Here is a 25823-nt window from a genome sequence, read left to right on the forward strand (position 1 = left end):
AAAGATTGATCGAGACATATGAGTAATTCCTGATGCTACTTAGCACTGGAAAAAAAGAATCCAGGCTCTGAACTCCAAAGAATTTTGTATGGGATTTTGGTTCTGAGAAATGCCCTGTTTGTCCTAAATCCAGCCACGAGGGAGGGGGTTGGGTCAGGGGACATCTGTTTAATTTGAAGCAATAAATACGCCGGATCTGTGGCTGTTTGGGTGTTTCCATTTTTAAAGATGATTAATCCCACCTCCACCCCCTTTCCAATTCGACTGTAAAGAAATGGATTAGGAATGGTATCAAGAAGGATTATTCATTTATATCAGGCAGATGGAGCTGTACAGTAGGGTTTCAAAGAAACAAAGAAAATGGTTTCTAAATGGTTGTTTGGCATGAATTATTTGGTGGATTTGCAAACAAGCAAGGCGAAGCACTGTACAGCAAGATGTAGAGGAAACCCATCTGGCACCTTTCCCATGCTTGTCTGAGGCTGGAGGGGTTTCCAGACAGGTAGCGGAGGAGTCGCTGAGCAGACCTGGCCCGAAGGGAGCGGGCCAGGGAGCATGAGGCTGCTCTTCCCTCCGGCAGCCAAGAGCCTCCCGCCTGCCCGAGCTGCCCGGGGCTTAGGGCTGGCCTGGGGATTGCTGGCGACTGCACCTGCGGGGCGCGCACAGATCCGGCGCTGCCCAGCCGGACCCCTGCAGGCTCTGGGGCACCACGAGACACGAACCTGGTGGGGTCCTGCGAGCCCTCCCCGCTTCCCCACCCACCTCTCCTCCTCCCCACCTGGCCCTCTCGGCTCAAGCGGTCGCAAAGCTCAGGGCTGAGGCAAGAGGGGGGGAAAAGGGAGGAGGGCAAACAATAAAGAAGCGACAAACTTTCGGAAGTGTTTTCATTACGATCCGCCCCTCCGCGCATTTCTGTTTCTCTCGGAATTTTTCAGTCAGCCTCGCTTTGAAATCTCCGGCCATTTCAAACAGTTAAAAATGTGATTGACACGTATGTTAATAGTTTGTTTTTGTGCAAAGTGGATCTGCAAATTTCCAACCCAAACACACTGCGTAGATCAGATGTTAGGTATAAAAATGGTTTATTGATTGAAATAATAGAAGCATTATTTTGATTTGTCCTGACATGCTGACTGATTTATAGATTCCTACCCCATTGATTTCTTCTTGTCCGGGCAAAAGGAAATGATCAAATCTCATGAAAATGCCCTGTTGTGCTAATTAAGAACCTGAGGTGCATTTTTCTTTTACTTTCTTTCTTTCTTTCTTTCTTTCTTTCTTTCTTTCTTTCTTTCTTTCTTTCTTTCTTTCTTTCTTTCTTTCTTTCTTTCTTTCTTTCTTTCTTTCTTTCTTTCTTTCTTTCTTTCTTTCTTTCTTTCTTTCTTTCTTTCTTTCTTTCTTTCTTTCTTTCTTTCTTTCTTTCTTTCTTTCTCTCTTTCTTTCTCTCTTTCTTTCTTTCTTTCTCTCTCTCTCTCTCTCTCTCTCTCTCTCTCTCTCTTTCCCTCCCTCTTTCTCTCTCTCTTTCTTCTCTCTCTTTCTTTCTTTCTTCTCTCTCTCTTTCTTTCCCTCCCCCCCCCCCCCCCCCCCCTTTCTCTCTGCTGGGATTTACCAGATTTTGTCTATGCTCCATGGACTTGGTGCGTGTATGTGTATATTTTTTATCTTTTATACATCTGTTTTCACTTCGCACTTTCAATGAGCTGTAGCAGACAATAGTGAGAGAAACATCTGAAAATGCAAGGAGACAGAGTTGCATATGTGTTTCATTTCTGCGGGTTAGTAAGGGAAAACAACAAAAGGACACCTGGAGGGGGTGTGTGTGGAATAAAACATACAGTTACAAAGAGGATTGTGACCTGTAAGAGGGAAAGGCGACTACAACGAAAAAGGACTGCAAAAGTAAGGAAGTAGAAGTGAAGAAGGAAAGAGTGTCAAGGAACACTGATCTAGACCAAGAAAATAAAGTTAAAAGCCAGTTCGGCTGGATGTTGCCTAACCTTTTTAAAAGGAAGAGTTAGAGGAAAGACATGTCAGTCCGGATAAACAAACTGGGAAGACGCACCTGCCGAAAATGTGTAACTGATCTATCAAAACAAATGTGTGTCTGGTCATCCATCTATGCATTTATATAAGGAGATCTAGAGCGTCCCAACAATAATTGCAATCATGCATCGACGAGGTAAGTCTCACAATTCTCTCTTTTATGAATGTGGAATTAGATCTTCTGAGTATCCAACAGCAGTGACATCCCAGCAGTATTAGTTTGGCTGGACTTTCTATGTGTGTTTGCTTGCTTGGCTTTGTTGCTTTTTTTTTTTTTTTGTGGAGAAAACAGGGTTCAGTGGGAGACAACCATATGGGGAGGGAGGGCAATCCCATTGTCTGTTCGCCAGAGGATCTCGTTTTACCCTGGAAAAGACGATCAAACGGAGCCAGGGTCCACTCAGGAAAGTAAAAGGGATGACGGGGGTGGGGAGAGGAGGGGTGGTGGGGGGAGGGAATAAGAGTGGGTGCATGTGGATTTAATACCAGTGAAAGTATTACAGGGGGATCAGATTTAGCGAGAGAGCGAGAGGGAGCTTTTGAACATCTGTCTAATGCAGCTAATAGAAGCGACATTAGTGATATTGGAGAGAGAGAGACACCACCGCCGATCGGGCTGGGATTACGGGAGTCTACCCAATCCGATTAGCCGCTGCCCCTCTCCTGCCAGCGGCCGAGCCCGAGCCCGAGCCCGGGCCAGCGCCGCGACGGGAGCGGCGCCGCTCCGCGGCCCTCCGCGCTGCTGCGCGCTCCGCACAGCCGCGGCCCCCGGCGCTGCTCGCCCCCTTTCCGCAGCCCCGGCAGCCAAGGTTCAGACCCTTCGCAGAACGGCTCCTGAGGGGCAGAGCCGCAGCTCGGCGGTGGCGATCAAACCGCTCGGCTTTAATATTCATCAATACACCGCGATGAAATTCCACCCCGCTCCCGAGGAAACCTTTATTCTCCGGCTAATTGTAATTTACAATTACGCTTTACACCTTATCATGTAGGAGGTTAGGAAACAAGATTCTTCCATATAATTATTGTCCTCATTAATCCTATTCTAGTGCGTATCACCTCGCACCGCAAAATCCTATTGTTCCCTCCTACCCATTGTACCAGTCATTTAAACTAGTGCATAAGAAAAATCCCAGTCTGCATAATTTTAGGCATCACACCCACGCACGCCTCTGAGCCCCAAGCAAAACGCATGAATGGGTTCTAACTCTGGTAGATGGAGCGGCCGGCTGAACCGGGCAGGGCTATACAGCGCCGGGCTCCCCTCGCTATTCGGGCGGGTAGCTACCGGGGCCGCCGCGCCAGGATGCACTCTGCTTTTGGCTGGGTTAATAGATATTTTCCCTCTAGTTTGCTTGTCAAGTCGACAAATTTAAAAGCTTTCCTTGATTATAATAGCAGGCAATTTACACAGAAACATACACTTGTGAACTCCTTGCACCCAAGCAAGTATCTCCTGCCCACACACACCATATGTCTTACAATCCTAGCTTAACTGTGAATGTAGCCTTCAAAGCAAAGTGCATCTGTCCAGCTCTCTAGTGCAGGGAAAATGCCTGCAGTTTGTACCTCCAGGCATTACAACATGCCTCAGCCCAGCTGAAAACAACACTGCAGCTGGAGTTCAGCCGGCCGCAGAGGAGTGTCACTGCCGACAGCTCTGCCAGGGACGCTGCCAGGGGCTGCCGTGGGGCTCTCGAGTACTATCAGGTTCAGCCTTGTGCCTGACTCTTCACAAGCTGTTTTACCACACGGTAGGAGCCACCCGAAGCATGACTCAAAGGCTGACTAGCATCCAACTCATGAATTACAGAAAATTGATGCCCTGCTTAAAATTCACAGCAGTGAATTTGTAACGTTCACATTTCTACGTGACAGTCATCTTGCAGGGAGATAACATCTAACAGCTCCTGAGTTTCACCCTTGTAACACTGTGGGAATAACATGACAAAGGCCAAAAAGTCTCTCTGTTGCTCATTCACACACAGTGCACACACCAGAGTATTGTGTAGCAGTTTCATTATTTGTAGCACATCAGTATAATATCTATCTCTAAGAAACTACACTGCTAGGTTTGATTTTCTGGTTTGTTTGTTTGACTAGCTGGGAGTTTCTTGAATGGACATTAATACCTTTCTTCTTATAAGCTTTTCTTGTCCAGGTGATCAAATTTTATTAATCTTTCATGTTTACATATCAGGCACCAAAGTTGTTATAAATTAAAACATCCCAAATTTTAATAGTAACAATCTAGTCTGCATCAGATTCTTAATTAGACATAGCTGAGACAACGAGCTGATGTTAGAATTAGGAGATATCACCATTGAAGAAGGTATATAATGAGGCCTCTATAAAGTCTTGTCTTGCCATCCATTAATCTCTGAACCTTTGTCACTTAAACAAGGAAAAAAAAAAACCAAACCCAAAATATTCTCCAGCTCCTAACAATTCTTATTTTCTATAATCTTCACCACTTATTCTTAGAACAAAACTTCATAAACTTTTTATTTGGGAATCCAAATAATCTTAGAAGAACAAATTCTGTCCTACCCTCAGGCCCTATGTTCATTTCATTCTTGTATTTCTGTTGATGATATAGTTGTGCTTCTTTTAAGTGAGACGCTCTTGAGTTACTATTTTCTTATTAACTCTCTGATGTTCCTAATAAAACAAATAGCTTGCATCATCCAGGTCATTCTTTGTTCTGAAACAGAGAGTTTTATGCTAGGTGGATGTTAGATATTTTCAGAGGCTGGCCAGTAGGAGACAGCGACAGTTAGGGGATCATAGCATCTCTACTGTGTGCACGTGCAATTCAAAACACTAGAGAATTTTAGCACAAATTTGTGTTTCTGTACCAAGAAAGATGATCAATGTCTTGAATCCTGTTTTCTGGATCCCCAAACTTCATATGAATTATGTTTATAGATTAACAGAGGTGCCCTAAATAGATTTCCTCCATTTTAGCATTTCTTAACATTCCATTAGAGTTTTTAAACCATATATATTTCTAAATTCTACCACATACTTAAAGTAAAATATTTAAATAAAATTAATTTTGTAACAGATTCAATTTATTGGAAGAGAATGATGAAAACAGGCACATCTACTATTTAAGACAATGCTGGATTTTTACCCTGCAGTGGATAGAAAGCAATTTTTCCTAGTATTTCCCATTATTCTTACTAGGATTTATTTATACAGTGCAGTTTTTGAAAAAAATATCTAAGACATTGCATATGAGCATGTAGTGAATTCCAAAAGGGACCCACTCTTGATGTGCAATAATACCCATTTTAAAGCTCTTTTGTGAAGTGCTCAAATTCCTCCTTATATCCCTGACACTTCAGAATGGCACATGCCTTGTACTGGAAACTCTGGGGCTGAGAAAATTAATATGATATTGAAAATCAAAATATCAATAGCAGAAACCACTACTCTATAAGGGCAATTTTAAGTTATGTACACATAGAGTATCTACATGTAATTGCAGACACAACCAAGCCAGGCTGCAGGATCGTCTACTTAGATGAATTTTCTCATAATGAAAGAAGAGGGTTTCTTTTCTCCTATTAGCTGAAGATCAGCACCATATAGTACACAAATTCCAGAGTAGTCATGGACAAGTGGAGTGGTTTTTAGAGAATAATTAATTGATAGATTGTCTTTTGGGTATTATTACAGCTTTTTCTGATGGTTATGTCAGAGGCCAAACCTTGTTGGCCACACACTATTCAAACCTGTAACCAGAATGCTGGTCCCTGCTTGGTGTTTCTTTTGTAAGCGGGAAACCCTATCTCCTGTTTTGGTTTGCTTGCTTGTGACTCTGGTCCTAAGAACACTACTGCACCTGAGCTTTAGGTGCAATAGTACTAGTTAAAATGTCACAGATTAGATAAAATATCTTAGGAAAAAATATAGATAAATATAAGAGTAGAGACAGCAAGAAAAGGTGTATCTTACAGGAAAAAAGGATATGATGAAAAATACGGGTCAGAAAGATGACGTGGGAACTTGACATATTTTTCTTTTACCATACAATATTTTCCAGTAGTTCTTAGGAAGACATAACTCTTTGTCACACCATTCCCTCTTGTCTCTTAAATATTTATGTATTCTCTAGGCTACCATGGCCAAGTGTGCCAAGGAACAAAGGCACTGGGAGACCTAAGAAAATCTCAACATAGAGAAGAAAGAGTACAGATTCAAGAAGAAATTACATGGTCTGCATTCTTACCTCCCTGCAGGATCATCTTTCAATTTCATCTGTGTATCAATGCATGCACACACAGGCACACCACATATGTCCTTTGAACTACTTCTCAGCTAATATTGCTTAAACAGCCAATTGTGCAACGTATTATATCAGCAACACTACTCGTGCCAGGAGGGAAAAGTGAAGGACTGAGATGGAGGGGTATATCAACTTCTACATTTGATTGCCTTTAAACCAACCAGGTAAACCTCAACAGGGCTGTCTTTATACCCCACAAGGTGTAATGTGTTGGCAATCATAACTGGAGTGTGTTAGAATGGGACTGACCAGATAATGGGATGGATTGTTAATGGTAATATTTTGTATCCTTTCTAAAATAAGATTTGAAGACTTGTGAAGAATGCAAAGCAGATGACACGGGGTAGTGTTTAGCACTGCTGTGGGCAAGGCACTCTCAGGTAGCTGATGCACCCATACTGATATTACTCTGCCAGAGCAACCCCTTAATTTGGAAAGTAACTGAGTAAAGCTGCTTCTTGCCTACACTGGAGTGAACTGAATACACCTCAGTAAAAATCCATGCAGTTCTACTGGTGCAAGCCTGCTGTGTAAATGTTGTGAGAATCAAGCCCTATTTCGCCAGCCACTGCAAAGGGGTAATTTATGATTTGGGCTGCTCAGCTGCTGCCACAATGCTTGAGCCTGAGATCAATGGTCTTTAGAAATTAGTGCATCTTGTGCCACACACAGGAGTGAGAAGAGGACTGGGCTGGGGTTTGTATTCCTGTTAACATCAGGGGGTGAGTGGGCATTTCTTACAAATTCTGGCATGGTGCAAGTGGAGCACAGCTCTGAGCCTAGATGAGTTTTCTGGCATACTAGGCAGTGTATCTCTATCCCCTATTAGGCAGCAGGCCATGTGAAACACTATGAAAACCAAGATTTTTATTATTTCCTTAGTGAAAAGGTGTATCAATATGATCATTGTGATGGTCATATTAGCTGCAAACATGATCTTTGCTGTTTTCTCTGAACTTCTTTTACCTGCTTACTATTACTTGTCACCAGTGGCAGTTTTCAGTTCTGTTTCCTGGATCTTGATTTCACTGTTTGGATATATTCTTTTGCATGCTTGCAGGAGAATGTATCTTCATCAACTAAAAGGAGAAATAAATTAGTGAGAAGCTTGCTTTGCTGAGCAATTAGACTGTTAATTTTTGCATTGTAATTCTGGAAATAGGTCTGGTTTTGTGTGCGTTGGTCTAAATGCAATTTTAATTTCACTGTGTGTCTAATTGGGGAAAGGATGATTAGGGGATGTGACATCATGCTTAGCAGTAGGACACAGCCATTAATTTGGAACATCATGAGCTGCGCTAAGAGGTGAACTTGTTTTATAAATAAGTTGTGTTTTAGGTATTCCTGAGTTTTGGCAGGAGAATGAGGGGCACCCAAGTGAGATCATTGCAAGTTCCCCATGCCTGCCTCGGTTTGGAATTCACTCATCAGCAAATAGAAACCAAGTCTTGATTATGGCAGCACTACATGTTAGTAACTGCTTCACCACCCATTGCAAAAAATCATGTCCTACACTTTCTGCTGGCTTCATTCCCACAAATTTTGACCCACATAATTGAAGGGGATTATCTGTTTCTATCAAAAGCCCAGGCATTTGGCAAAACAAAAATTCCTATTTAATCAGGTATATTTTTAATCTCACCACCTTTTTGTTCTCTTTAATTGTTCTCTGTTCAGCAATAGTGCTATTATTTGACTGTATAAATAGCAGTTTGTTATTTTCTGCAGATGTTTATATCTTGAATAGTTGTGTCTCAGATGTATTCAGGGGTTGACTTTGCCTATTATGCTTTCAAAATTCAGGAGATTAGCATTAAGCTTTGGCAATGATTTATGCTGTTACCAAAGATCTCTGGACAAACATGGAGTTAAAAAAAATGAACCTGATTCTAATGACATATGTAGGCCAAATTCAATTACATCATAAATCACAGAAAAAGTTGCATGCAGTGTTGATCAAGACTAATGAGACATATATGCTTACAACAGGGTAACTTGTCTAAGTCTGGCATTGAATCTATAAAAAGAGGGTAACTCAAGCTGCTGTGTGCATGTGTGGTGCGTGAATGTGTGCATATCGGGGAAAGTAAAGCTTTATCCCACACTGGCTGTAGGAAAAAGCCTTAATCTGGATTTACTTGTATTTCATTCCCAGAGTGACGTAAAAGAGTCTTAGAGTCAATCTGTAGTGCACAAGGGAGTCAGGTGTGGAGATATACAAGTGCTGAGAGCCAGAGAGCTCTCAGGGGGAGCTCCCCTTGGCTCCAGCACTGCCGAGCTTGACTGCTTGGCCCCAGGTTGTGGGGAGGGGCTCCAGTGTCACCCACACACCAGTCCTTCTACCTCCTGCCTTCACACACCGTCACTTCTTCCTTTTGCCACTAGCGCTCCACAGTTTGAGCTCCTTGACCAGTTTCAGTTTTTCACCTCCAGTCTCTAATTGTAGCTTTTGGATGTTCTATTGCTTTCTTTATTTCTTGAATTGTTGTAACCCTCCTAACCCATCTGCACTACAAGACTGACCTACCATCTTCTATCTACCCAATAAACCTGATGTTCCAGGGCTTTGCTGCTCCTACCTGTTCAGTCCTTGTGTGTAGAATACAGAGTTCCCATCGTGTGACTCCAGCCTTGAATTACAAACCAGAAGGATGGCATGTTCAATGTTATCTCCCGATAAAAAACCTTCAGATTGGCTGAGGCAATGAAATGCTTATTTCTTTAATTAAAAGCAACTTCTCTATTCACTGTAGAGCTTTCCCATTGCCCTAGCAGTGACGGACAGATACCACATGAACCTTCAAACTGTGGGCAAACTGCAGAATGTGTTAAGACTAACAGATGTGTTAAAACTCTTTCCTTCTGGTGAAATGAAAGGCACAATTAAATGTCTAGTTATAGAATAGCTGTAGACAGTAGAAGACACAACTGGGGTATATAGACCTGAGCAAAGGACTGTTTGAGGAAGATTGAGTGAGCCTGTAATAGGATTCAAATTGAAGCTGCTGCTGCCATGAAAATTCTTTCCTGTCCATTCTTCCAGCCTTTTATTCACACCCTTGCACTTCTTCTCTGCTCTGTACTGACCTGTGTGCTTGTGTAATGCACTGGCAGCTGAAACAGGGAACATCATGGCTAAAAATTACCTAGTGAAAAAATAGTCTACATTTATGACAGTAATTCAGCTACATAAAGTCACTGAATAGCCACCACTGTGAAGATATATCTATCACAATCCCTGGCCCTAGTCTAAAATCCAAGGGAATAAGTAGTCATTTGGTATTCCATGTGCAGGTGGGAGAATGAGAGAGAAGTATGACTCTGGGTAAAAGCAAAGGAAGGGCATTTCCAGATGCCAGGTTGTCTAAGAAAACATACAGGTGTGGAAATATAACAGCTTTATGCATCTGAGCTGTGTGATGCACTGGCACCTTACACTGATGCATGACCTTAATTGCAGCAATGAAAAGTTTGTTTCGTAGAATACATTTCCTCAGCCACCACAAACTATTTTATAAGAACTTGATATTATATAACTGCTTGTTTCCTAGCATTCAAGCTAGGCTACACATTTTTAAAACACATAATCTTTCAGCATGTCTCCCTGCAAAGGCTGTCCTCAGAGCTAGTATCAGAGTAGAAACCTTTATATGACTCCTGTGACATCTGCCTTTGTATGACTTGAGACTGAGACCTAGAATACAAATGCCTCCAAGACTCCTCTTCCTTCTGAATACAGTGCTTAATACAAGATGACATTTATTCTGTTTCATTATAAATTTATTTACAAATTTCTTAATGTTAATATAAAACATATACATAAAGGTAAATATGCATGGCTTGACAAATATCAGTTATATATAAGTATATCAGGACACTTTTCTTAATCTTTCCAGGAGAAATAAAATTCTAGCATGCCTTACAGATTGTGGAATGAGATAAAACAAGTGTTATTATGAAATCATGAGGGTGATGCTGTTTTCTAAGTAACTATAGTCAAGATTATCGGGTTATTTTTATTTTTAACCATGTTCTACTCTGGGTTGTTTTCTATGAAATTTTTGGAAAACATTTTTCCCTTAATAAAATAAATTAATATTAATTTACCATAATGAAATTCAAAGTAACTTTCAATTTAGGGTTTTAGCTTCTGGTGATAATTTTCTATGTAAAGCAGCTGCTATTTTAAGTCTCTCTTGCTTGCTCAAGGAAGAGTGTAATGGGCTTTGGATGGCTATCTATAGCAGCTCTAGAATGTTTGGCTTTTTTATTTTTAGCACAATTCAATTTAATAAATTTAAAATATATAAGATGTTAACAAAATCCATTTGATAAAATGAATTTTATTTGTTATTTATGGGGAAGACACTTAAAGATTTCAGTAATTCTTAAAAACATTTACTTTTTTTTCCTGACTTTTTGTTTTACACTATATTTTATAGGTCTTCATTTGTATTTGATGTAGGTTTTTAACTTCAGATTTATGTCTCAACACCTCGCAACAAATTTTGTAAATATTCTGTGGGGGCTTGGTCCTGAAACATAAACACCTCTTCTTATTGAGACACTGAAGTAAAACAGATCCCCTCATTTATTATGTGATATCCAGGAGACTAAGGAGATTTTGATCTCCTTTTTTCAGGAACATCTTCTTCAGTAAGAATAATGAAATGTCATCATGCTAAGGTGAATCATAATAAATGTTATGTCTCGGTTGACACTGAAAAATAAATCAAAGAAAGTTGTGAGAAATATTGGTGACTTTTTTTTCCACAGAGATTTGGACCAGCTCTATAAATTAAACAGAATGCGATGACAGCCTTGAGGCGGTAAGTAAACCATTCAGAAGATAATCTCCATAGTAACAAAAAATTTTAACCATCTCAAACCAAAATAGCACATCTGGACCTGGCTGTGTCATATGGCAAAAGGGAACATTTTATTGTTGTCAAAAGTCACCGCACACAAGAAAACTGCACAGCTTAATCCTTGTTAGTGGAAAACAGTGAAGTACAAGCGTTGTTTTGGGAAGATTCTGATCCTGTAAGGAATTATGTATTTGCTCAGCTTTATGCTGTGTAAGGACCCTGTTGCAATCCATCTGGTGTTTGCAAATTAGCAGTAAAACCAGGCTCTTCCTTAATGAGTATGGAGTCCAATCCTGAAAATTCTTGCTCATGAGAGTAGTCTTAAATTATTATCAGAATGCATTTGTGTAATAATTGATTCACTGCATTCCTAATTAGCAGTATTTTAGTTTAATTGCACTAAACTTCAAAGCTGAAGACCTATTTTACAAGACATATTCTTTAGTGCTAAAGATGGAATCATTTAATTGGTGTAGGTGCAGAAACTCAGAGATTAAGACTGAACTGCTGAAGAGAAGGCAAATTTTTCTTCAGTAAGGACAAGACTGTGTGTGACACCCATATCTTTTCCTGAGAACAAAAAGGAGAAGGGGTCCACTTTTAATTTTGTTCCAGCTGCATAAACTTTGGATCAAGCTTTGCTAAACTAGTGCATGGTTGATGGTAGGAGGCATCCACAGGGTGGTTTTTAGGAGTTGTGTGGTGTTCAGCTGCCCTCTTATCAAAACTCTCAATTTTGGCTTCAATATGGGGTTTAAATTTTCCCCTTTCTAAGCTTGCAAGTAATCAGAGAAGGAAACAGGTATAACCTTCATTCTGTCTTTTTTACGAAACTGCCATTTCACCAAGTGAAATGGCATGAGGGTATGTAGCAATTTGTGGGTATGGGCTATAGCACAAATTATGTCTCTGAGCTAAACTGTTCCAGAGTTTGTGCTTCCTGAAGCTTTTGCTGGGTTGGAGTGTTTATGCATCTTCTTTTGCTCAGGACTAAGCCTGTTCTCAAAGGCACATTTTGAATCTCCAAAACAATAAAAAAACTGTGTCACTGATCAGCTCTCTGGGACTCTGAGAGAGCTCTGCATCCAGTCTTGGCATCCTGAAGGCAGTCAGCTCTGACAGACTTCCCTAGTATGCTTTCAGCTTGTCCTTGTCCATACCTCAATCCATACAGTTAAAGCTACAACACCCAGGAGGTAGCTCAGTCTACTCTGTCAATTCAATCCTTTCGAACCAAATGTGCCAGAGGAGCTAAAAAGGGCCAACATGGGCTCCCAAAGAAGTAGAGAGATTTCTAATTTATGCCTGTAACAGTAACATACAGCAATTTTCACACAACCTCCTTCCTCATGGTGCCACAGCATGGTTTATGTTTTTTGTTTTTCTGTACAAATCTATTCTAAGCTCTTTAGAGCTTAGGAAGCTAAGCTCTACCACTTCACTTTTAGGTCCCTAGACAGACCTAGCACCAGAAAGTCCTGTGGATGGGGATGTCCCTGTGTGAGTGGATTCTTCTTCCCTTGCTTAAAAAGGACAGAGTCTGCCCTATCAAAGCCTCCCTGTATAGTAATCTTTATGGTTCAGACCTCTCTGAAGAAGAGTTTAGTTTGAAGGGAGAGTAATGTCTGTTTCCACTGCATGTACCAAAAATATTCCACAATCCTGACCTAAAATAACAGCTGCAGTCACAAGCCAGGATTGCAGAGTCTTGGCACAGCAATGTCCGTGACAACAAATGATTTGACATAAGTCCTTGCAAGACAAAAAAAGATGTAGTGTAGAGACAGGTTTATAAAGCTGGGCGATGAAGCAAGGTCAGTACGTCTAATCTAAATGCAACAATACTCATGCTGTATTACAAGAAGCCTTCAAAGAAACCTTTCCACACCTCACTGAAACTAAGCTTCCCTTTCATGTTCCTTTTTGAAATAATTTGATAGGGATATTTTGGATGGGATTCTCATCTGCATATGTTTATCTTTTAATACAAGGGTTTCCATCATATATGCCCACTCCCTTTGGATGCATGAGTGTACTGGGCATTGCTTTTGGCTGGAATGGAGGGTATCTGGGTAATTAATTATTGCATTGCACTACAGCATCCTTTACAATTTAAGGTTGCCAGTGCTTCAGAAGCTCTGAGACCCCAAATGAGACTTTAAAAATGTGTTGCTAAAAAGGGGGGCTTAAATGTTGTTTATACATTACATTCCTGGAAAAAGCAAATTTCACTTGCTCCTGCCAATAGGCAACTGATAAATATACACTGGTAGAATTTCAACAGCAGTGGGCCAGTGAGTTAGATAAATACCACAAGACACCATAAGTATTGAAGGTTAGTATTTTCCCAGCTCTCATACTTCAGTAGATAAAAACTCTTTTCTTAAAAAAATATTAAAATAAATAAATCCTCTTTGCAAGGTAAAAAAAAATAAAATGCATATTCAAAACACAAAATAAATTAATCTCAGAGTCTATTGCAGTTATCTGCTAGGTTTCCTGCCTCTCAGATGTTAATTATGATTTAATCAAAATTTGTGGTCAATTTTTAAGTATAAAAGCATCTCATATGACTGGTTGCCAATTCTGAAGTCTAAAGGCCTTGCTTTATATTGCTGTAGTAGAACAGAAAATATAATCAAAGTTTGACCTTCAACTTTAATCCTATAAACAGAGAATTTGCTTACTTTACCTTGGAAACGGATGTGATTCATCACAGTAGCCCATAAATAACATGTCAAACTGTTAGACCAATCAATGAAAATAAGTTATTGAAAAATAATGTGATTGTAAAGCCTCTATGTAAACTAGCTTAGTGTTATTTTAAAATAAGGAGGGCTTTCAGATTGAGGTAAATATTTTCTAAGGAGAATAGTTACTATGTAATAAATGCAGTAAACATTAAACATGTTTTCCCTACACAAGATATTATTTTTTAACAAAAACTACCTTAATGTAAATAGGCATTAAAGCTCCAACGGAAGAATTGGGGTCCACTTAGATCAAGACTGCAAATGGCAGGTTACCTAAACTGTCTGTTGCTTATCACCATGCCTGAAACAAAAACAGAGGGTGAACTCTTGTCCACATGGGAACCCACAGGAATGGTTCAGTCATGAAAAACCTGCATTTGAGACCTGAAAGCTGAAAGCAGAAGTTCTGTGATGTGAACTGGATTAATTAAGTCTCCACTATTTACTTGTGGGTATTGACTCTGAAGTCTGACAACAGCAGTTTAGATACAAAGCTCCTGTTTCATGGGTTATGTTTCCAACAGGAATACCCAGAAAAGGAAGTATTTCCCAAAAAAGTATCTTTTTGGATGCAAAAAGTGTAATTTTAAAATTCTTTGATGTAGTAGCACAGCACACATTTAAACAATATGACTATATGGGGTTATTGAACTGAACTGAATATCAAAATTAATAACCTAAATTTGCTTCATATGTATTACCGAGTTTAACTGTCCAGGTAACCAGAAAGTTATTTTACTGAACAGAGGGTTGAAGCTGAATAGCTTGCTGTGTCAGAATCAGACCTTGTCTGGCATTTTGATCTACCAGCTGAAGTTTGTTTGCACTCCTTGTGTCAGTAATAGTGGAGTTATTGTGATTCCAAATTATAAATAACATTTTTCATCCTACTTTATTACAAAGCATTTGTAATAAACATGATGGAGTCTTTGAATGTAAATAATTAATGTGTGGATAGATTGCCTTGCTGTACAATGAGACAGGGAGGTAATGGAGTTATACCTGGATGACAGGTATGTACCTTCCTTTTTACCTTTCATTGGTGCCATAAAAATAATTGAAAAATTCTCTTTTTAACTTACACAGGAATCACTTTGCTGAGATCATACTGTAAATATGTAAAGAAAGAATATAACATAAACAATGATGGTTTTGTGAATAATTTTCTGACAGAACAGCTCTTTAGTATTTTTCGCACAAATGTGACTTTGTGTTTTAATTTGTTAATATAAATGGAATATAGCTGCAGTCAAAAGCATTCTGGATTTGCATGATGACAGCTGGAACCCTCTCCTGGCCTTTCTCCTTGTCATTTACAGTTTATTTATTTACATGAACCTCAGACCTGGTGGGAGGAAATGAGGAAATGTCAGGAATCCCACGTGGACTCAGCAATCCTCTGCCAATAAGAAGCAGCTCCAAGAACTGCTTGCTGGAAACTGTGCCCCCAGTGAAACATCACCTTCCTCACCTTTCACAGTACCTCACTCTTTGCACAGCCCCTGCCTGCCTCGGTACACAGCTGTGGCTCCACCAGTGTGACAAGTGGGACTCCCAGCACTGGAGGGGTCAGGGGATCAGTGGGGTCCCACTGAGCACAGGCTGCTGCTTTCAGAGACGTCGTGTCCTGTCACAGTAGCAGAGCCAAGAGGACACCTCTGCTTGTGTGCTCAGCATTACCAGAGTGCAGAAGAGCAGCTGCTGAGGTATAAGCATGCAGGACCCTGATGAGAAGAGCCCATCCCAAGTGACTCTTTGCTAAAGTAGGAAACTAAGGGTGGCACAAGGGCAGAGCAGAGGAGCAGAGGGAGGGCAGGGAAACTGGGTATTGCACATCTCTCTCAAGCAGCTACATTTCCATCCAAGCCCAGCTACTCCTTCTAGATGGAGAGGCTCCTTGGGCTGTGACCCACCCCACATGCAGAGGGAAGTTGCTGTGACCCTGCACTGTGGCATCTCCTGCAGCCAGCTGCCCCACAGCCAGAGCAGCCTCGGGGAACAGGAGCTTGATTTCCATCATGACCGGTTAAGGGAATGTAGAGAAAGGCTGTTTTGAGGAGGTTGGAGTAATGATAATGAAACAAACTGTTTGTGTATAACTTCCTGAAATGTGCAAGACAGAAAGAAAGAGAGCACAAAGGTGCCTTCCTGATGATTTAACAAGTGCTATTGCCATTCTCATCTGCCTGGGATCTACACTTCCATGTCTTGGTTGTAAAATGAACTTAGTACTGCAGTCAGCATTTGCAGACATGCTTCGATATATTGTAATTGAAAGAACCTTTTAAAGAGTGATTTCCATAGACAACAAAGCTTACTTTCTATTTCCTTTTTATGGACTACTATTTTAGACAACTGAGTGTTAAAAATCATCTCTATGCTCACAGAACTTTTTAACAGGATCCCTTCATAACATTGCTTAAAGCAAACAGCACATAATTCTCTGTGTTCTGCTTTAATATTGTTTTTGATTTTACAGATTTTATTTTGTGTTTGAAGGTTTATTTGTGGAAAGAGAGACTTCTGATATGACTACTGTAGCATCAATTCTTCAGTCAATGCTGGGCAAATTAAAGGAAATAAATTCCACTTAAGGTAGAGTGAAAATTTAAATTGATCAGCCTGGGAACAGAGGGGAGACTTCTTTAAAATATTTTAATTTCCCAAATAAACTTTTTTTTTTTTTAAGGAAAAAATAGTGAACTCTAAACAATTTTTTGTTTTTGTGGTTACTATTCTTGTTTTATTAAAAGAAACATCTGTTTTAAGATGGAGTAGCACTATCACGTCATTCTCTTGCATCTTTCTCCTCTCACCCAAACACATGTTATGGGTCAGAAAACTTTTTTGTCATTTATAGTGATAATGCAACTAATTCACCCATGCATGTTGTGCTGGTCTCATAACACATGCCAGTTTATCTCAACGCATTACTCATCATGTTGTGGAAAAGAGCCTGAAATATCAGAAAGAAATTTGAAGAGCATACGACTGTAGCTGAGCCAAGAGAAGTGGTGCTGGGGTTTATGGATGCAGTTAATACTACTGCAAGCAGTGCTATTGCTGGCAATTCTGACAGTTTAAAAAAAAAAAAAAGTCACTTACTGAGTTCCTTGTGCTGGGTTGAGCAACTCACTAAAAATAAATCATCCATTCCTTTCTACTGCCAAGAAACAGAGGAGAAATATAAGCATTGTAGTTAGCAGAAAGGTTGACCTTAGAGATTCTGTTGCCCCAGAGCCGACGAGATTATAGGGAAGAGAGAGTTTATAGCAGAGATTTTAGAAACAAATGCTTTAGGATTTCATTCCACATTTGGGAAAAAAAAACACTGAAAAACATTCAGTCCTTTGGGACATTTTTCACGACTTGTTTATCTTCCTCCATCAAGATTCAGCACTCATAAAATCTCATGCTGTGTTTGTATTGCTTTGTTGCAAGGTTTTGTTATTTTGCAGCAACACTGCAAATAACTCATACTGGAGTAAGGTTGCTACTTGGCCATCTAATTTTGCACAAAAGGCAGCAAAAAATAGATAAACTGCTCATAGAGCAGTAGGCAAGATAGCTGCTCATGCTGACTTCAAAAGACAAAGCAATTAATTACCTTGTTTATAAAATCGAATAATTTTTAATTATTTTTGTATTATTTTTCAAGCACACTGTGAATAGGAGATACAAAAATGTCAAAAAATGTCAAGTATATATTGTTCTTTCATCAAAAGGATGATACAGCCACAATACTTTAAAGGGCATGATAACAAAACTTCATGTATTTCAACCCCAAAAGTACATTTCTACCATGTTTGAATGTACAATCCAGCTGTGACATACCACAGCACTGAGTAGATTCTATGTAATTAAGGGTGTGTTGGTTTTTTTTTGTTTTTTTTTTTTTTTTTTTTTTTTTCCAGAAAGGAGTTAATGATATTATTTGCATTTTAAATTAGAATTAAATTTGTTTGGGAATTCACAATCAATTTGGTATCTGGTAGGTTTCTCTGACCTATCTGAATATATCTGCTAAAGGAAAATATCTACTTTAATTATATAGATGAATCTAAAGTGTGCATAACATACTCTGTAAGTTTTAGAGCGCCTCTAGAACTACAGCATGACAAGGCATCATAACACATATTCACATCATAATCTTTGGTGGAAGAAAGGTCATACCTTTCTTTCATGGACTTTAACAATATGTTACATTCATCTTAAAATTCCTCAGTCTTCATCCAGGTTTTTGTCATGTTTCAAACCTTCATAATGTTACTGTTTTCTGGAAAGTCTGGATTCTTTTAGATGAAGCAGCAGTATTGGCCTTCAGTAATTTTTTGATGGAAAATAATTCGAAAGTATATGAGAGGTAATAAATAAAACTGAAATTTCATTCCCTTTTTCAGCTTTGCTGTGATGTATTTTTTGGAGTAGATTTACATTTATGACTAAGGATAGTGTCATCAATAATTTACCCTTCAGCAAAATGCATTATGTTATAAATTTAATCACACACCAGATCAGACTATTCTAATTTTAAGACTGTGTCATAAAAAAAAAAACCTTTTTACTAAGAGAAATGCCATATTCATCTGTGAGAAGTGCCTTAGCACTCACCCTTAGGGTACTAAGCTATTTCAACAGGCCACTATCCAGATAAAATATTAAAGTAATTTTTTGTGTGTTGGAAAACATTTTGAAGTTTGTTCCTCTGTTTCTGTTTTAATTGAAAGGTATATATATCAATAAATTTGGGGTTCTGCATCTCAGAATTTTAATTTATTTAAAGTGGACTTAAAGATATATCATCTAAGATTTTGAAACTACTATGACAGATGGGAAGAAAAGAAATTGAAATTAAAATAAATAAAATATTTTAAATAGAAAGAATGAGATAACTGAAGAATTAAAAGGATATAATTTTCATTATCCATTAACTTTTTAAAAAATCTACCTGGTAGCATTGACGCCATAATTTGTGAATGAAAACTTGAACTTTTAAATTTTAATATACATTTTGCATTTGAAATTATTTTAAATTTCATTTCATGTTTTTAAAATAATGAAAAAAAGAAAATATAATAATTTGTCCTTTTTTTTTCTCTCTCGTAGCAAAGGATTTACATCAATATTTTTGGTTTTCTAGAGTTTTAAGCATCAGCAATGACAGGAGATAAATATGTCCCTTCAGTAAATTTTTTAATTGTTTCTCCACTTATAGGAAGAAAAAATATATTGATGGCAATAAATATAAGCATTTTAGTTATAAGTGAATCTTGTGGAACAACACTTTAATTTGCTGTTGCAGTTAATGAAATACCACACTTTTCCTTCTGCCGAAGCCATCTTGCAGATCTCTGAATTCCTTAGCAATTAAAACAACCAAGAAAACAATTGCACACTAAAATAATTTAGTATTTTTGTTCTTAGATGCTGTGATAAAATTACATTTATGACTAATTCGTTTTTCATATTGCCTTTCATCATGCCAGGTGACAGGCATTTTTGAGTGATTTATTTTGCATAAACTCCAGTCAGCCTTGTGGTAATTATCCATATGGAAATCTTTGTTCACTCATTCTAGAAAATGTAAATCCTCTTCCTCTGCAGTGGAGAATTTGTCTTGTTTATAGACTGCTATCATGGGAATTTTTGTCACTGTCATGATATACTTGGAACTGCAGCATAATCATGCTTGTATCATGATCATTGCTTGGCAGTTGTGTGGTTGTATGTATTTCCCAGATCTGTTTTCTGTGTAATCCATTACCAAGCTGAAGACAATCAACAATGTGAAGCTGTGATACAGCTTCAAAATCTTAACTAATTGATTTTTTTTTATCCTTACATATATTATAAATTAATAAAAAAATGATATTTTCTTTGAGTTAGAGCAAGTTATTTTCCAAGAAGATCCTTTTTGTGGTGAGTGATTGTAGTGTATTCAAAGCAAGAATGTGTCAGTCTTCCTTGTGAATGTTTTGTGCTACTGTAATATAAATAGAATTTTTGTATTACTGTAATATAAACCAGAATTTCATACTATTCATGTTCTATTTTCTGTAAGGTTTATCTTTGAACAGTTATCAGATCTGATCAACTTCTGCTTATGCTGTTTATGCATTGTCAGTGATCTCTTAGTTGCATTCCATTTTTGACAAGGTTTTTGACATTGTAATCCTAAATATTTTACCACTACATTTTAACATTCTTTGTAACCATGTAGAACTCCAGCCTAGTATATAAACCCACAAAAGCCAGAGAGGAGAAATGAACTGTCAATAGGAAGAGCAAGAATGTACTTGAATTTGGAGGTGAAAGAGAAACTTCAGAGGCTTTATGAGCTGCAGACCTTCTTCTAGTGATACAAAGTGGTCCATCTTAATTTCTGCCTTTCTTTCAAAAAAATTCCACACTAAATGAAACCTCTCCCTCTTGCTCTTTCTGACCAGGAGAGAAAATCATCTCAATGACCAGGAGAGAACACTGACTGGCAACAGCAGATGGGAATCAGTCCAAAGGAAGAAGTGTCTTAATCACTATTTTTGCATACAAATACTATCTCTGTGTAATTTGTGCCTGGGAAAAACAACCTCTGTTAATATTTCTTTTTTAAGCTATTTTCTTTTTCCTAAAATAATTAAATTTTTTTCAGAAGGACAATGGGACTTCTTTCCTCCTATCTGAATGTGGTGGTATTCAATAACTCTCTTGGTATCTATGAAGGGCAGCATGATGTCTGCTGTCATGGTTTAATTCAAGCTGACAACACACAGCCACTCATTCATGCTCCCACAGAAGATGGGGAAGAGAATCAGAAGAGCAAACCTGAGAGAACTCATAGGTTGAGATATGGACAATTTAATAGGGAAGCAAAAGCTGTGAACACACGCAGAGCAAAACAAGGGATTTACTGCTTCCCATGGGCAGGGAGGTGTCAGCCATGCTCAGGACAGTAGGGATTCATCATGTGTAGCAGTAGCTCCCCTGACTGTCCCACCCTTTCTCCTCCTTCCTTCATCTTTCTGTACCAAGCATGACATCGCATGGTACATCATGTCCCTGTGGCTAGCTAGGGTCAGCTATCCTCCCTGTGTCCCCTGCCAGGTTCTGATTCTTCCCCATCCTACTCAGTGGTGGGAGGGGGTGAGGAACAGGTGGCCTTGACTCTGTCTAAGAGCTGCTTAGCAATAACAATGTCACCCCAATATGTTCAACACATTCCAACACCAACACCACAAAAACATAGCTCTGTACAAGCTAATACAGAAAAAGTTAACTCTCAGCTAAAATTCCCTTTGTCCTTAATTCCTGTTTTGCTCATGTCTATTCAACTGGCAGCAACATTTCAGAGCTAATTTAGAAAGAACCAAAAACAATGCCCAACTTTTAATCTTCTGTTTTGATGGATGTCTTCTATTCAACATCTATAGAACATAGATACTAAATACATTCAAATTCCATTAACCAGAGGAAGTCTCCCTTAGGAGAGAAGCAGTTGTAATACTCTAAATTGTGGGTGTTTATTCCAGAAATTTTGGAGCTTGTGACAGATCTGGTCTACTCCTTCAAGGCATGGCCTTGTGTACTTTGCTGAACTGTGGGACCAAGATCTGCATCATGTGCTGATTGTTGGGGAGCTAAATGTTCTCCACTCCAACGTCTCCTAGGTAAGAATTGCCAGCTGAGTTTTCATGTTAAATTGTAGCTAACACATACTGCAGTTGTTTGTTACTTGATTGTGACTGGCTTCCAGGGCGACTTCTGGCAGTTTCCAACACTTAAAGAAAATTTAAAATTTTCATCACTGAACTTCCAATATATTCAAGATATTAAGTAAATTTAACATTTTCCCTATACATTTCTTTCTGATTCTGAGAAAAACACACTGAAAAAATTTTATGAATTCTCTTCTTGCCCTGGAATGGAAAGCCAATAACAATACATTATACATTTAAAAAGCATTTCATTAAAGTTAACATCAGAATATACTGCTAGTTATAGATCATTTAATTGTTGTGTATTAAGCATAAGATATATTTAACATTCTTTTCAAGCTTCCATATTCTTGAAATTTATTATGTCAATCATAAGCTGCTATGACATCACAAGATGAATTCAAAGCAATGATTACTTTAGTATTTAAAATGCTTGGAGTGTACCAATTATTCAGACTGCTAAGTGAAAGTAAAAATGTCAGCTTAGCTCTCTATAATCCCATAATGTTTAAAGGTTCATGAATTACACATGGACCAGAGAGAAAGAGAGAAGTTAGTTTGAGTAAAAGGCATTTTCTCTGCAAAATATGCTGAAACCAGATCCTTTAAAATATTCTAGTGATTAATCAGAGTGATTTAAAACACTTGATTACTTAAGTCCTTGTGCTTGAATTTACTTTCAGCATATAGCTTTCCTCTATTTATTGTGAATTGTAAGTAAATATTGTGTGCCTAATGCTGTATAAATATCAATCTGTAAAATGTAAGGATGCAGGTCTTGTGTTTTTTTGCTATTTGAACCAAGCTGAGAAATGCAGATGTCAAAAGCATGTGACTGAGTCTCAAATCTTTTTTGTTTGTTTTTAAATTCCATGTCATTGTGCCACTTCTTAGCCGAATATTGGGGTGCTTCAGAAGTTAGGTTATGCTTCATCTACTGCTACCAGGTATGGAAGTAGAAGAAAACAGTCTTGAGACTAGACTCAACCCAGGAAACTGCTGCAGAAAAATATTACTATAGGCTGATAAAGGACTAGAGGGCCAAGTGGTACATTCATATAATCACAGAATCATTTAGATTGGAAAAGACCTCTAAAGTAATCGAATCCAGCTATTGACCTAACACTGCTAAGTTCAACATCAAACCACATCCTGAAGTGCCACATTTACATATCTTCTACCTCTAGGAATGGTGACTGTTAAAATTTCCATGAAAAAATTTCCTCCACCATCCTGCCACAATCTCCCTCTGGCACAACTGGTTTTCTGAGAGAAGAGACTGAAACCCCACCTCATTGCAACCTCTTTTCAGCTAGTTCTAGAGAATTAAAAGTTCTCTCTTGATATTCCCTTTCTCCTGTATTAACACCCCCCACATTTCCTGCTCACTCACAGGACTTGTGTTCCAGACCCTTCCCCAGCTCCATTGCCCTTCTCTGGGCTCACTCCAGCTCCTCAGTGTCTTTCCTGCAGTGAGGGCCAGAGCTGGGCACAGCACTCGAGGTGTGGCCTCACCAGTGCCCAGCACAGGGGGACAATCCCTGCCCTGGTCCTGCTGCCACACCATTGCTGATCCAGGCCAGGATGCCATTGGCCTTCTTGGCCACCTGGGCACACCCTGGCTCATGTTCAGCTGCTGTCACCAGCACCCCCAGGTCCTTTCCAGCCACTCTGCCCCAGCCTGTGGCACTGCCTGGGGCTGCTGTGACCCAAGGGCAGGACCTGGCACTTGGCCTTGTTGAACCTCACACCACTGGCCTCAGCCCATCGATGCAGCCTGTCCAGATCCTCTGCAGAGCCTTCCTGCCCTCCAGCAGATCAACACTCCCACTCAGCTTGGTGTCACCTGCAAACTGACTGAGGGTGTACTTGATCCCCTCATCCAGTTCATCAGCAAAAACATTAAACATAGCTGTCCCCAAAATGGAACCTTGGAGGACACCACTGGTAAATTGCCACCAACTAGATCTATTTGCATTTACCACTCTGCTCACAGCCATCCATCCAGTTTTTAACCAAATGAAAATGGCATTTGTCCAAGCCATGAGCAGGCAATTTCTCCAGGAAAATGCTGTGGAAACATTATTGGAAGCTTGACAAATGTCCAGGCAGACAATATTCACAGCCTCTTCCTCATAAACTCAGTTGGCCAGCCTGTCACAGAGGGAGATAATGTTAGCCAAGCAGGACTTGCCTGTCATAAACTCATCTGGCTGGGCCTGATCCCCTGGATGTGCTGCATGTGTCATGTGATGGCACTCCAGATGACCTCTCCAAAGCCTTGCTGCAGTACCAGGGTCAGGCTGACAGGCTTGTAGTTCTCTTGATTCTCCTTCCTGCCCTTCTTGTAGATGGCAGTCATGTTTGCCAACCTCTGATCACCTGGAGCTCTCCATTTAACCAGGACTGGTGATAAATGATGGGAAAGGGCTCAGTGAGAACTTCCACCAATTCCCTCAGTACCCATGAGAGGATCCCATCTGGCCCCATAGATCTCTGTGTATCTGTGTAGGAGGTCACTGACTATGTAGTCTCGGATTATGGGACTTAAATTGCTCCCTGTACCTGTCTTCCAGCTTAAGGGGCCTAGTACTCAAAACCCAGTTGGTCCTACCATTGAAAAGTGAGGCAAAGAAGATATTTTCTCTGTGTTTTCTCCGTCCTTTTTTGCTGTTTCTCCCCATGTCCAATAAATAGGAATTCTATTTATTCAAAATTCCTTTTAAAACAATGAAGGAGAAGGATTGGTTCCCTGTTCTTTTATACTCTCCTGTTTACCAATGCAAGGGATAAATATTAAGCTTGTATTTTTAGTGACAGGAATAAAAACATTCAGTATTAAACTATCTATTTAAATATCAGAAGAAGTTCAGGACCAATTTTCATATTCACTTATAGCTCATATATAGTTTTAAAAATTAAGTCAGTCCCTTCCCCTGTGTGGGTTTGAAAATACTTTCATCTTCATGCTTACCTTTCTAGTGTTTTCTGTCAGAAATCCTAGATTAGCTGTGTTGTGTGGTAATGAGCATTTCACACAGGGAACTGCCAACCCAAATCATTGAAGAAAAATATAAATCTTCTATTTTGCAGCTTTGCAACACTTCTGGAGAGCTTTACTGAAGCAGCACAACTCAATGTGAATGCATGAATCTGTCTGGATATAAGCAGTAAGGGTCTAACTCAATTACAGATAAAATAAGCCTGCATTGGATGTATCAGGTATGCAAACTTTAATCAGTGAAGGTTTGATTTAGTTTCTCTTCTGACATATGGGTAGTATGGTGACAGATCTGGTTGATCTTAGAAAGCCTTAATGAGTGTTATGCATTTGCATTTGTATTTCAATAACTCAGAATGAAAGTTCCATTATGAAAGAATCACACTGGCTTTGATTATGAAGGATTATTAATTTTTTCTTAAAGATCTTATATAGTTACAATAAATTATTCTGGGTCTCAGAAAGAATTTCACATTTTTATCCAAAAAGTCTTCCCTGGTAAAATGTTGAAGCATTAAGGCAAGAGCAACTAGCTTGTAGAGGTTCTGGCTTGAGAAATTCTGAGATGCAAGAAACTGCAATGCATCCACTGATGATATGTAAAATATTGCGATAGACCTGCTCTTTAATTCTTTCAGAACCTCAGCAAAATTTAAAACTTTGTGGGGAACTATGCACTGAATGTGACTAAGAGCCAAGAAATATTATCATTCTATTCTGTGTGGGCTTCTGAATGTCTTTAAAATAACATTGATGATATTATGACATTCAGGCTTGTAATACAAATAATTAAGATTATACCTACTATTTCCTGGGTAAATATTCATAGTTTTCAGGTGAAAAGGTACCACTCCCCAAGTGATTTCATTGACCAACAAGATTTCATTCTCCTTTAATTCATATTATTGACATTATTGGTGATGATTTTTGAATACTTTTGATGTTTTCCAAGTTCAACTCTATTTCCTCAAGCATATTCTGAATCTTCTTTGAAGAAAGAACAGGAGGGTATGAGAAGGGGAATCTTTTCCCAAGTTATCAGTCAGACTAAGCTCATTGTCTTCTTTCATTCAAGGTCAGAAATCAGTGTGAATTTTGGTAAGATAAAATGGTTTTATAAAGATTTGACTGTATAAAATAATAAACATTTGCTGT

At 39.0% G+C, this 25823-nt stretch overlaps 1 long non-coding RNA gene across 3 annotated transcripts; it reads left to right on the forward strand.

Annotated features, from left to right (window-relative positions):
* The first annotated feature begins 1877 nt into the window (after positions 1 to 1877).
* Positions 1878 to 22432, forward strand: LOC146763833 (uncharacterized). 3 transcript variants are annotated; one of them, XR_014951033.1, is made up of 3 exons: positions 1878 to 2179; positions 11111 to 11163; positions 20402 to 22432. It is a non-coding gene; the product is annotated as an uncharacterized LOC146763833 (long non-coding RNA). The 3 variants fall into 3 exon arrangements; XR_014951034.1 differs by lacking the exon at positions 1878 to 2179 and adding an exon at positions 6164 to 6498 and having other exon boundaries at positions 20402 to 20539; XR_014951032.1 differs by lacking the exons at positions 11111 to 11163; positions 20402 to 22432 and adding an exon at positions 6164 to 6850 and having other exon boundaries at positions 1894 to 2179.
* The last annotated feature ends 3391 nt before the right edge of the window (positions 22433 to 25823 follow it).

This window comes from Lonchura striata, chromosome Z, assembly GCF_050655825.1.
Source record: "Lonchura striata isolate lonStrDom1 chromosome Z, ASM5065582v1, whole genome shotgun sequence".
Taxonomy (NCBI): domain Eukaryota; kingdom Metazoa; phylum Chordata; class Aves; order Passeriformes; family Estrildidae; genus Lonchura; species Lonchura striata.